Source organism: Meriones unguiculatus, chromosome 5, assembly GCF_030254825.1.
Source record: "Meriones unguiculatus strain TT.TT164.6M chromosome 5, Bangor_MerUng_6.1, whole genome shotgun sequence".
NCBI lineage: Eukaryota > Metazoa > Chordata > Mammalia > Rodentia > Muridae > Meriones > Meriones unguiculatus.
The window spans coordinates 40904992-40918973 of NC_083353.1; the positions used below are offsets into that span (position 1 = coordinate 40904992).

The window sequence follows — 13982 nt, forward strand, 5'->3', positions numbered from 1 at the left end:
CCTGGATTCAGAGGATCAAACTCGGGTTCCCTTGCTTGGGTGCCAAGTACATTTCTGACCGAGCTGTCTCTCCACTCCCTTAAAATGTGTCCTTTTTAGAATTCTATTTAAGAGTCCTTTATAAAAATCCCCAATCATGTAAGATCTGTGTATTTTCTGCTATGAATATTATACCTCAGTAAAATAACATTTACAGCCCAAGACACAGCCTCAGGCTGGCAATTGCCTCTGGAAAAACATTGTTCTTGCCTTCCACTTTCCAATGCTCACACTAAGGCAAACAGACCCAGTGAAATCCAAAAGCCCATATGGCTTTCCCGCAGCATCATGGGTAAATTCGTGTCTCTTCAGTGTAACAATCACTTGAAGAGAGATTCTGTCAACAACTAGGCTCTTCATGGGGTTGCATCATGTTTCCTGATCAATTTGGGATAATTTTGGAGTCAAAAGCCCTCAAGGACATGTGGAGGCCCCTTAGTTCCTCCTTCCTCCTTTAGGAAGATTGTAAGTAAACTATTCTAGGCATGTGGGTCTCTCATGCAGGGACCCACCAGCACTGATCTCCGGTTCTTGTCTGTCACCAGGACACTCACATACTATTTACACATGCACCATCCTGGTCGTTCCTCATGGATCACAGGTCATAGGTCATCATATGCCAAGACTAATATTCCAAAGCTTATTTGGTATCTCCACTCAAACCAGCAATCAGAAGTCCTAGGCTCAATACAAGGGTACTTCATCAGAGAAAAGTGGTACCTGACTTTTGTTTGTTTGTTTTTGCTTTCCAAAACAGGGTTTCTCTGTATTGTCTTGGCTGTCCTGGACTCTCTTTGTAGACCAGGCTGCCTCGAACTCACAACGATCTGCCTGCCTCTACCTCTGCCTCCCAGAGTGCTGGGATCAAGGACATGCACCACGGTGCCCAGCTCCTGACTTTTTTTTTTTTTTTTAAGATAAGGTTTCTCTACATAGTCTGGCTGTCCTAGGCCTCAAACTCGAAGAGATCCACCTACCTCTGCCTCCCCAGTACTAGGACTAAAGGCATATGTCACCATGCTCAATTCAGGGATACCTGATCTTTTGTGCTCTTTCCCCAAGAGATTAAAAGATTATACCTTTCTTTACAAAATCCTGATGATACAGAAGACTAGAACAGTTTGAGTCCAAGTAAGAGAGTAACAGTTGTAGGGAGTGGCCTGGAGGATCCTTTAAAAATGCTAACACTAAGACTGTTGAGACCACTCAGCTGGTAAAGGCACTTGCTTCCAAGCCCTGCGGCCTGAGTTCAAGCCTCAGAGTCCACATGGTGAAGGGAGAAAATTGGAGTGCAAAGGTCATCCTCTGCCCTTCACATGCAATGCACTATGTACTTCCTCCCCGAATCGCTGCCACAAAAAACCCCAAACAAAATGTAACAAGCAATTTTTAAAGTTAAAACTAGAGATAGAGGGAGGGGCTTGGGAGATATTTCAGTAATTAAGAGCACTTGTCGCTTTTGCAGAGGGCCTGGTTTCAGTCCCTAGCACCCACATAGTGGCTTATAACTGTCCTTAATTCCAGTTCCAGAGGATCTAACACCGTCTTCTGGTCTGCAAAGGCACCAGGCATGCACAGAGTATACAGACATCCATGCAGGCAAAACAGTCATAGACATAAAATAGTAATAAATAAATCCTAAAAAAAAAATTACAACCTAGGACTGAGGGAGTGTTCCCGAGGTAGAGCACTTTTTCAGCACGTGTGAAGCTTGGCTCACCCCTAACACCGCAAACAACAGAACTAAACTGAGCTAACACTAAAACCAGAATTACATCAAGATCTAACCTCATTTCTGGGTATTGATCCAAAAGACTAGAAATGAGTATGTTGAGCAGAGGCCTACACCCGATTTAACAGCAGTACCTCTCAACGAAGCCAACTAAGGAATCAGCCTAAGTGTCCACCAGCAGGTGAGGGACAAAGAAAAAGTGGGAAATACATACCTGCTCTTTACCTTTAAAGATAATGTGGTCCTTGTGACAACAAATCAAAGAAAAGAACACAGTGCTAAGTGAAACAAGCCAAGCACAGAGAGACAAACGGTGCATGTGGACTCTTAAACACAGGGTGTGCACAGGGCCTGGCCGCTTGCACCTGTTTAATCCACGAATTCAGGAAGTCGCTGGCGGCCTCAGGAGGGCAGAGAGTTTGAGGGAGGACAATTGTGGCTATCAGAGCCAGGAGTCTAGGAATGAAAAGACAATGGCCAAAAGGCTCCAATACATCAGTAAAGTAGGAGGATTTTTCTTTATTGGATTCAGTGTATGGTGTGTGGAATGTGACAAAAGACACCTCATGCTTCAAAGTCACTGAGAATAAATCTCAAATATTCTCATCACAAAGAAAAGTAAGAAGCTGAGGCGATGGATTTGCCAAGCAGCTTGATTTAATTATCTGCTATGTATTCACAAACCACAGTATCATTTTGTACCCCAGATATATATAACCACTATTTACTTATGTACAACTTTTGTTTCTTTTCGAGACAGGGTTTCTCTATATAACCTTGGCTGTCCTGGAGTCCCTTCGTAGACCAGGCTGGCCTCAAACTCACAGAGACCCACCTGTCTTTGCCTCCCTGAGTGCTGGGATTACAGGTGTGTGCCATCACGTCTGGCTTTTATACAAGTCCTAAAGTTGTTTTTTTAAAGCGAGGCATGGTGGCTCAAGCCTATGATTCCAGCACTACAAAGGTATGCGCAGAAGGATCAGAAACTCAAGGTTATCCTTAGCTACACAGTGATGCCATCTTGAGCTACATGAGCCCTGTCTCCAAAAAAAATGTTTTAAACAGTACAGAGGGTGTCCTGAGAGATGACTCAGCTGCTAGGAGCACTGGACGCTCTTCCAAAGGACCTGGGATTAATTCCCAGCACCCACATGGCAGCTCACAAGTGAGTTTAGTTTCAGAAAATCTGACACCACAGCCCAGACATACAAGCAGGCAGAACACCAATGTACATAAAATAAAAATAAATACATCATTTACAAAGGACAGGAAGGTGCCTGCAGAGACGGCTTGGTGGGCAGTCTTTGCTGCACAGGCAACGGGGCTTGAGGTCAGATCTCCAAGCACAGAAGTTTAATACTAATAAAAAGAAAAGGGGAGTGTCGGTGAGTCTGTAACCCCGGCTCTGGCGGGTGGGGGCCATGGAAGCAGGAATTCTGGGGTTCACTGGCCATTCACCCTCCCCAAATCAGTGAGGTCGGGGCTCAGAGAGACACACTGCCAATAAAAACAAGGCGGGGCACAGAGAAAACACACCGCACAGGCTCAGAGCAGTTGCAGTAAGTCAGCTAGTGGCTCGGCTGACTTTGGGGCTCTTTTTGCCCCGGAGTGGGATACAGGTGTTAAGTGGTCCTGACCTTCTGGCTGTCTAGGTGGCCATAGCGCCACCTGGTTACCTGGCCACCGCCGTTCACTCAGAAGGGAAGAGAAGCATGGTTTCCTCCTCAGATTGAGGCAAAAAAAGTGAGCACCGAGCAGCACTGCTCTGAGGCCTAGGTCTGACTGTGATCTCAGAACCAGCCAGCTGCGTGGGCGGCGCCAGCTGTGTGGGCGGCCACACACTCCTGGGCCAGGGTGGAGTTCTGGTCTCAAATCTTTCCAGAATTAAAGCTGACTCTAGCAGAAAGACACAAACTAGAACTGTTGAGACTTCCACTGTGGCTCTCCGATTCATGGAGGGAACTTGGCTATTTCTGACGAAGCCTCCGCCAGTTTCATATGTGAATCCTCTTTAAGACGACTGTGTGGGGGTGGCGGGGTGGAGGGCGTGTGTAACTGGAAAGCGCAGGACTGACCTGAGGTGGCGTCAAGCTGAGAGGGATGGAAAGTGGCTTAGAGGATGGACGTGGAAAAGGGGAAGGAGGAAGGCTGGCAGCAGTTACTGGCCCAATTACTGGCCCTGCTCCCCCCAAATCCTGGCAGGAGGTGTTGGGATGGAAAGCATAATGTCAGAACAGACTTAGCTCAGCTTAGTGGTGGAAGGGAAGGAGAGAACTGAATCCAGCAGTTGTCCTCTGATGTCTCCATGCATGCCCTGAGGTGCACACACCCTAAAAATGTAATAACACACACACACACACACACACACACACCAGACAGTGAAGAATGCCCATCAAATCAGTTTCCTGGAAGGAGACTAAGGCAGGAAGACCGTCAGTTTGAGGCAATGACCTTGTCAATAAATAACTGTGTTTAACTGGTAGAAACTGAGAATTAGAGCAGGTTCCTTGAAAACCCCTGCAGTGAGTGTGGGTGGGCACTCTCCTGATCTCACCCAACAGTCTCTTTACCTGGGCTATTCGTAGCCATGAACTGAACAACTGATGTTGTGGCTACAGCTACAAAGAAATTCTGGGATTTTTTGTTTTGTTTTCAATAATTTATTTAACTTTCATTTTATGTGCCCTGGTATGAAGGTGTTAGAGCCAAGGGACTGGAGTTACAGATGGTGTGAGATGCCACGTGGGTGCTGGGAATTGAACCCTGGTCCTCTGGGATCGCAGCCAGTGCTCTTAACTACTGAGCCATCTCTCCAGCCCTGAGTAACTCGATTTTTAAAGTCTGTTCATTCTAATTGAATTTACTCTTTAAAGTGCATTGGTTTCCCCACATGCAATCACTTTAAATTTTAAAATGCATTAACTCCCTGCTCCTGCAGGGACTGAAGTTCACCTTGACCCTTGCACACAATGCACCTGCCAGGTGGAATGCCTCCTTTAGCAACTAATTGCTACCAGCAGCTTTGTTCACTCTGAATATTTTTCCAGGCACTGAGTAATATTTTAATGTGTCCATTTGAATATGGTTTGCAGACAGCACAAGGCAGTATTGCGATTTGAATTTGCTAGTTATCTTAAATTATTTTCTAGCTTAAAAAAGTAAATATATTATATATTATTTTAAAAATATGTAGTTTTTTTCTTTTGAGGCATAATCTCACTGTATAACCCTGGAACTCAGTGTGGAAACCAGGATGGCCTCAAATTCATAGAAATCCACCTGCCTCCGTCTCCCAATTGCTGGGTTAAAGGCGTGTGCCACTACCTCGCCTTGCTGATATTTAAGAATTTTAAGTGAAAGCTTGCTCCCCATGTGGAAATGGTGTATGATGGGAGCTTCAGTGTCGTCACCACAAAGGGAAAGAGATGGAGCTGATGCAGAAGCTCACGAGTTCACTTGGACACATGGAGCTTTAAAAGCCAGAGAGGCCTTTTAGTTTACACCAAATTCTTCCGGAAAAGATGAACCAGTTTGTTTTTTTTTTTTTAAATGGGGTTTTAAACATTTAATGGGAAAATTTTAAAAAATGGGATAGAGTCTTGTGCAATCCAGGCTGGTGTCTGGGTCACTATATAGCCAAGGATGACCAGAACTTTCCTGATCTTCCACCTCTGCCTCTCCAGTGCCGGGGTCACAGGCTTGCCTAACTACAGGCATTTTGTGTGGGGCTGTGGAGCAAGCCTAGAGCTCTGTGCATGCTAGGCTCTGTCAACTGAGCTTCATGCCTAGCTCATGAAATAACTTTTTGGTACTTAATTTAGCTGCTACAAAAATCTTAAGTATATTTAAAATATTCTGAGCATGAAAACTGATGGTAAAACTGTAATATGATAAAATCCAAATATAGGTCAATTTTTTTCTGGTGACAAGTTAACACTGAAATTCGTACATGTCATCACTGTAAAATATTAGCATAAACTGAAAAACATTAACAATTTTATATTGATTACATATTGGAATGATCATGCTTTGGATATATTGGTAATACAAATTACTTTTGTTTCTTATTTTGTTTTCGTTGCTGGGGGTTGAATTTAGGCCTTAGAACAACACAACATTCTAAAAGGGTGCTGGAAGGTGACTTGACTATTATCAATAATTTTCCCGGGACTAACAGTTCCTGCTCAGATTCCCTATACTCAACATGGCCAGGATTGATTCCTGTGGTCATCTTTTTTTGTTTGTTTGTTTGTTTTTTAACCCCCTTGAGTTAGCCAAGAGATAAGCTACTTTAGATTCTCAAAACCTATGTAATCCCAAAGGGCTTATCAAACTGTACTCTAGTTTGGTGTCAGAGAGCTCGAGAGTTTTCCAGGCATGGTAGTGCATACTTTTTAATCCCAGCACTCAGGAGAATAAGACACGTGGTGATATCTGTGATTTCAAGCCAACCTGGTCTGTACAGAGAGTTCCAGCTCAGTCAGGGCTTCATAGTAAGTCTCTGTCTCTAATAATAATAATAATAAGCCTGGAATTCTAAAAAAACACTCAAATTCTTTTTAGGGGTCATAGAAAATTTAACACCAACATGTCAAGGAATTACAGGGAAGAGTATATACATAAACAACTAAAATTTATTTATTTATTATTTACTTACCTTGAGGTAGAGTCCCATGTGGTGACCTTGAACTTCTGATCTGCTGCCCCCCACCCCCTTAGATGGAAAGATTAACTCTCAGGGAATTGTTGAGATCGGGAACATTAATACTGAAAACGATATGTTAAAACAATGCAAACCTGCCATCTTTCACTCTTGTTCTGTCCAGTTTTTTTGGGGGGTGGAAGGGTTGAGGGTTTTTTCTTTTCTTGGTCAGATCTAACAATACTAACACTAAGTTTGTGTTCTACTCTTTTAGCTTAACTTTTCTTTTTTAAGATTCATTTTCACTTTAATTGTTTGTTTGTGTGTGTGTGTGTGTGTGTGTGTGTGTGTGTGTGTAACAGGAAGAGGCAGATCCCCTGGGCTGGGTTACGCGCTATCGGGAGCCTCCTGACTTGGGTGCTGGTTCTCGGTAAGAACAGCACCCTCTCTTTACTGCTGAGCAGCTCTCCAACCCCTTGGTTCTCCATATTCGTGCAATCACCACATTCACCGTTTTACAGAACTTACACTGCCATCACACTCACTCTCAGGTAGTTCAGGGCTGTGTGTGCTGCAAACACTCTGTAGCTCACTCTGCCCTTTACAGACAGACGTGTAGGCAGCTCCCGTTTTCTGCTCGGAAAGCAAGCCTGCCGCATTTCCACCCTTGCACCCAGCTCCACACACGCATCCAGGTGTGAACCGAAGAGAAACTCCTGGAGCTGAAACTGCTAGAATGCCTTCTTGGACGAGTTCGATAAACACTATCAAAAATTCAAGCAATTCTTCCCACGGTCCTCAGGCGCTCTCCAGACACCCTTGCCTGGTTCAGAAGGGTGTTTGGAAACCTCTGGAAACTCTGGAGAATGTTGAGCATGTGTTCATTTTTTCTCACGAAGGAAACACTTGCTTCAGTCACTTCCTTAAGGGTGAGCGGGGGGAATGGGGTCACCACTATGAAGGATGAGAACCACTGAGTCAGTGGGACCAGTGGCTTTGGTCACATCCTTATTGGGGGTCACATTGTTATGCTCCTCCCCTAAGAAGGATGAGGACTACTGAGTCAACAGGTCCTCACCTCATCAGAAAGGAGCACCTGCAGACAGTGACACTAAAACTCTAAAAACCTGTTTGTTCCTTCGCTCCCTGAGAGGTAGAGGCTGGGACCCTACTCTCTTCTCCAGGGAAGAGAGCTCACATACAAGTGGATCAGGAGACCGGGGCCTCCTGTTAGCCTCCAGGGAGAGGGTCCCCTCCCAGAGGAAAGCATCCCATGGCAGCACAGTGTCTCTATCTGGCATCTCCCTGTAACCCTGCGTGGCATCTAGGACTGGGGAGGGCTAGGGCAGGGACAGGGACAGGCCGCAGGATTTCTGCACAGTCACCTACAGTCTGGCCTCCAGTTACCATTTACGCCTGTGCTGATGGTGGCGATAACATTGACAGGTGTTCTGTGACAAGCCTGGGAGGTAGTGTGACAATTTACTGACCTCAGGCAATGGGAACCTTTAAGCTTAGGAAATGCTCTCCAGAGTGGTCTCTCAGGGTCCCACAGCAAAATCACAGCTCAGTTCAAACACAGCCAGACACCAAAGAGTTACCTGCCCCACCTAACCACAGCGGGCCTCAGGGACCCTCGGCTTCTGAGGCAGTTAACGGAGGATGTGAATCTACCTCAGCTTCAACTGTGTGGAACAGCAACAAACAGAAAACTCTAAGCTGGACTAAGTCTAGAAACGCTGAGCCCTGCAAGTCTGTGCAGAGGAGCTAGGCTGGCAGCACCGGTGGTAAAACAGTAAGGTGAGGTAGCTGGGGAGGCGGAGACAGATCCGTGAGGCTCGCTGGCCAGTCAGCCTGGCTAATGTGGTAAGCTCCAGGACAATGAGAGACTCTGCCTCAAAATAAAATGAAGGGTGGACAGCACCTGAGGATCAGTAGCTAGGCTGTCCCCAGGCTTCCACAAGCACACGTGTGTTCCTTCACATGTACACACAGAGTCCTGGGAACATCTTCAAATATGTGGGTCCTAGGATCCCAGTTCATCCCACTGGATCAGAATCTGGGATGGTGACCCTCCAGAGCATGATGGTGCACACTTGTAAATAAAACCAGGACACAGAAGGCTGAGACAGGAGGATGTCAAATCCAGGTTGGCCTGCGTTACATAGTAAGAACATCTTAAAAAAGAAAAAAGCCAGGTATTGTGGCACACACCTTTAATCCCAGCACTCAGGAGGCAGAGGCAGGCAGGTATCTGTGAAGAGGCCAGCCTGGTCTCCATAGAGAGTTCCAGGACACCCAGGGCTGTTACATGGTGAGACACTGTCTCAAAACAAACAAGAATGGGGGCAAGAACCTAAATGTTGTTTAGACTTCATAAGGGATTTGATGCATTCTAAAGTTTGGGGACATAGTAGGACTCTTTCTACAGAGCTTCTGCCTAGACCCTGTCTTCCATGAGTGCTCTCAGAAGCTCTAACCCCCTCCCTGTGGGTCCCAATAGCCATTTTCTCAAATTCAACAAGAAAACAGCCACTATTACAAGCAGTCAATTATTCCCAAGCCCACATGTCAAGCTCACCCAGAATGTAAGAGGCCCTGATTCACACCTCCTCTGCACACCACAGTTTTCCTTTTCGGGTCAAAACAGCTCCAGGTTTTTGTTAGGGCCAGGGACTGTGGTGTTGGGGAATGGAACCATCGGCCTTGCAGTCTTAGGCAAGCACTCTACCAGCAGAGCTACATTTCTGACACAGCTCTAGTCCCCTGAGAAAGATGAGAAAGTTGAGCTGAGAAAGTTGAAGAGGAAAGGGGACACACAGATCAAGACTTAGTTAAAGCTAGGACGCTACAACTCACTGTGAACCAAGTTCAGAGCCTCGGCTGGACTTAAGCCTGGCTTCACAAGTGTCCTAACCCAATGGAGGACCAGGACGTGGAGCCTTGTTTCTTCATCTGCACCGGGTTACGAGCCCATCTCAGGCTGAAGAGAATTCGAAACAAAGAGCCTAGGCTGACCACCACTCAAAGACTCTGAGAAGGCTGCCATGGTGCCTCTTAAACTCCCTCACACGCTAACTGCATGAGAACGATCCCCCAAGGGCTTGATCTGGGGAGAACAATGGCCCCAAACACAAGCGACACCGTTTTGAAAGCTTCCTAGTTTAGATTTAAAAGGTATATAATTTGGTGGCTGGAGATGCAGCTCAGTTGGCAGAGTGCTTGCTTGCCTAGCATGCACAGAGCCCTGTCTTGGAACCCCAGCACTGCATAAACTAGGCACGGCTGTGCGTAGCTAAACCCCCAGAATCCAGGAGCAGACGCAATAGGAGCAGAAGTTCAAGGACATCCTTGGCTACACGAAAATTTGAGGCCAGCCTGAGCTATGTTAGACCCTGTCTCAAAACCAAAGATAAATTAAAGATTATAATTTTGAGGGCTCTCCTCCAAATTTTTCTGACTGTTTAAATATAAAACATGGTTTTAATCAAATACTTGGGTGAAACTGCCATCTCCCGGGCAGACCCTCATCCTGATCTCCCTTGGAGAAGAGCAGGGTAGCCTACATGGTGTAAGCAAGATCAGGAAAGGAAATGAATGATACAAGCAAAGCATTGTATCCTGGGACATGGGGCTGCAGGACCAAGAGACTCACCCAGTGGGTACTGATGGCTGGCAGGTACAGCCTGACCCTGAATGTTACTCTCCAGACTGCTTTCAGAGGAAAAAATAATCCCTAACCAAAGCAAGGACTCTGGCTAATGGGAAAACATTGCCCTTGACCTAATAGCTGTGTCTCTAGTGGCATTGGGTGAGTGTGCATGTGTGTGTACCTCAAAATCAACAGAAGCCTGATTTGACTGGCTTTGGCAAGATAGCCATCACTGAAGTCAGTGGCTCTCGGATGGCTGTGGTTACTGCTTTCCATTCTAGCTTCCAAACTCTTCTGCTTACAAAAAGATTTAAGTGTGTGTGTGTGTGTGTGTGTTCTCCAAGGCCATAACGGGGTGTCACCTCCCCTGGAGCCAGAATTTCAGGCAGCTGTGAGCCATCTGAAGAGGGTGCTGGGAATCCAAGTACAGTCCTCTGGAAGAAAAGCAAGTGTTCTTAACTACTGAGCTATCTTTCCATCCCATACCTGCTCTAGTATTGGTTTTGGTTTTGGTTGTTTGGGTCTTCCTTTCTTTTTTCTTTTTCTTTTAAGAGGCAGGATCTTGTGCAGTCCAGGCTAGCCTCCAGTATAACCCTGAGCTACCTACTGTCCAGGAGCACTGGGGTTGTAGGCAAGCATACACCTGGTTTATTCCGAGCCAAGGATGGAAGCCAAGGCTTCTGATATGCTAGAAGGCCCTCTACCAACTGAAGGATCTGTGGTCCTCCCCCTCATTCTTCTAATCCTCCGTTCTCCATGCGTACACTGGCATCCATCTAAGAAAGCAGGGCGTCTGGAAATGATGGGCAGCGGAATGGGTCACTAGCCGGCCATCCCATCCACCCTTCCACCGTCAGGAGGACTCAGTTTTAAAGAAAGGCCCAGTTACTAGGGGCCCACAGTGCTCCTCCAGTAACTGGATGCTTTCCTAACTTGGTATACACATCAAGCCTGCAGAGTATTAAGCTGCCATCCTCTTAGGCACCAAAGTCCCCGGCTGGTCAAGGCACTGAGGACTGAGTTAGATGATAGCCACAGGTAGACCCAGAACAGCTAAGAATAAGATCATTTCTGTGTGCCAGAGACCGTGCGCTAGAAGAGGGGCGAGGAGCGCCGTAAGAACAAGAGAAAGCAAACTTACTTGCAAAAACAGAAAAGGTAACACAAATAGAGTTGGAGTGAGCTTCAGGGAGTGTTTACCCTCTGTGTGGAGCTAGGGGCTTGGACCTCAGCAAAGGGCTGCAGGGGTCTGGGAGTGCAGAGCCGACAGCTCAGCGCGCCTGTTTCTTCCCACGCTTCCCAGGTTGCTGCTCCGGCCCGGGACCTCACGCTTCCACGGCGTGGTGCCAGGCGGCCCAAAGAACCGCGCATGGTCGCAGCACCCCGTCCCTGAGAGTAGGACTCCGATCCACAGCCTAGGACACCCGGCGGGAGCCCAAGACTCTCAGGCCCGACCCCAAGACCTGCGGCAGCGCCCGGGATCTCGGTTAAGTTCAAGGTGTCCAGGCCCCAGCCTAGGACCTGCCCCCAAGCTCAGGATCCCCAAAACGAAGTCTAGATCTCCAAGTCCGAGCCTCGGACACCGGCGCGGAGCCTAGGACCCACACCCTGAGCCCAGAGCCCCCACCGAGCTCCGGACCGCGGCCCGAGACCCTTACCTCTCGCGCTGAGACCGGCTGTGAGTCTACTGCGGCTGCCACACCCTCGTCCCGGCCCGTAGGACCCGCCCCATCTCGGGGTGGAGACTGAGCCGGAGTTCCTGGTTGTCCCTCTGCCCACGGGAAAAGTCCTTCCTGGGCGAAGCAGCCAGAGACTCGCCCCTGCACTAGGAGGCGCCCGGGGCGGATCCCGCGCTCGGCCTCCCAACCCCACTAAGGACCCCGAGACTGCACCGCCAAACTCCGCTCAGGAGCCTGACCCCGCACAACCAGACTCCCACGATCCCACGATTTCCTCAGGGACCACACATCTCACCTGGGGCCTCCGCGCTCCAGCCGGGCGCCTGGGGTCCCAATGCCCACATCAGAGTGGGCTAGAAGAGTAGAAAATGACATCTGAGGGCACATTTCATGTCTTCCTTTCATATTACAACATACGTTCCAGAAAATTCTTAGCTGTTCCACGCCTCCCCTAAAGAAGACAGTTCAATCTCCAGGATCCGGGGTGCTGCGAGACCGGTACAGGGCACCTTTGGGGACTGGGGTTAGGAGCAACTCCCGGTTTCCCGCTCAACTCCCAACTGCAGCGTTGCTTTCTCCCTTCTTTCTAGATACGTGTGTATCCACTTGGGACCCAAGCCTCTTGCAGCAGGTTCAGTGAATGCTTGGAGAACCAAGGCAGGTGCACTGAATCCTTGAAGAAAGAGCCTGTGTCTCTAACAAGCGACCTCCAACTTCATTTTAATTTTTTTTTATTAATTACAGTTTATTCACTTTGTATCCCCCCTGTAGCTCCCTCTCTCCTCCCCTCCCAAACCCACCCTCCCTCCTTTTTCTCCACCCATGCCCCTCCCCCAGTCCACTAATAGGGGAAGTCCTCCTCCCTTTCCATCTGATCCTAGTCTATCAGGTCTCATCAGGAGTGGCTGGCTGCATTGTCTTCTTCTGTGGCCTGGTAAGGCTGATCCCCCCTCAGGGGGAGGTGATCAAAGAGCAGGTCAATCAGTTCATGTCAGAGGCAGTCCCTGTTCCCATTACTATGGAACCCACTTGGACACTACACTGCCATGGGCTACATCTGTGCAGGGGTTCTAAGTTATCTCCATGCATGGTCCTTGGTTGGAGTATCGGTCTCAGAAAAGACCTCTGTGTCCAGATTTTTTGGTTCTGTTGCTCTTCTTGTGGAGCTCCTGTCCCCTCCAGGCCTTTCATCTTCCCCATTTTTCATAAGATTCCCTGCACTCTGCCCAAAGTTTGCCTATGAGTCTCAGCATCTGCTTTGATACCCTGCAGGATAGTCTTTCAGAGGCCCTCTGTGGTAGGTTCCTGTCCTGTTCCCTGTTTTCTCCTTAACAAAGAATGGGTTGCTTTGGGCAATGTTTGCTATCCAGACAACCAAAACCCATGTGGTCATTATGTTAAATTATATCAGCAACTGTGGCTTCAGGAGGTGGCTTATTGTGTGGTTAACAGCTAGGGTTCAGGAGGAGGATGGCTGATCTAGACATGGGCCTGTCCTTTCATGCTTGAAGGCCGAAATATTTCTAAGTTTATGCAAGGGGGAAGAGACAAAATTAATCAAGGTGCAGAAGAGACAAAATAAAGGTACTTCATTTCTGGAAGATTCAAGACTGTTGTGTTCTTTTAGAAATAATTAGGTGCGGAGGAGGGGGAATAAAAGGTTAGTGTCTAGCAATTGCTGTTAATTCCCAGGAACATTTATATAGGATTGCACACAGTTCTCTGCCCCCTTCTCCCAAGAACTGCCTTAGCCCAGGTGGAGAAGCCACAGACAGAAGCACATATATATGTTTTTTATGTATGGATTTTGTCTGCATCGGATTCCATGAGTGCTGGGAACTGAAGGCCAGTCCTTTGGGAGACCAGCCAGTGCTCTTAATTGCTGAGCCATTTTTCCAGCCCCCAACTGAGGCTTTAATGGGACACAAAAGGCCAGGACTCCATCTGGCCGGGGCTCTCTGGGATCAGAGGAGAGTCTCATCCCTTTCTGAGCTCCCACAGGCCCCATACAGCTTTTTCCAACAAGCTACAGGCTCTCCTGAGGATGACCCCAGGGGAGCACTAACAGGGCATCTACATCCTGTTTTACTTCTGGGGAACCTGATCTGAGACAGAGCACTAAAACAATTAATAGAGTTGTCCAGCTTAAGGATTCAGAGGACTCCACACTGAAGATATCCGAACGAGGCGCTAGAGAGACGGCTCAGGGTTTGAGAGTGCTGGCTGCCCTTGTGGAGG

General features: G+C 47.7%; 1 protein-coding gene across 1 annotated transcript in view; it reads right to left on the bottom strand.

Annotated features, from left to right (window-relative positions):
• The window catches only part of Anxa4 (annexin A4), a 50900-nt gene extending 39066 nt beyond the window's left edge, over positions 1-11834 (bottom strand). The window contains exon 1 of the mRNA XM_021634573.2: positions 11724-11834. The gene's annotated coding sequence lies outside the window, so the exon portion shown is untranslated. The remainder of the gene's footprint in view (positions 1-11723) is intronic.
• Between the last annotated feature and the right edge of the window lie 2148 nt (positions 11835-13982).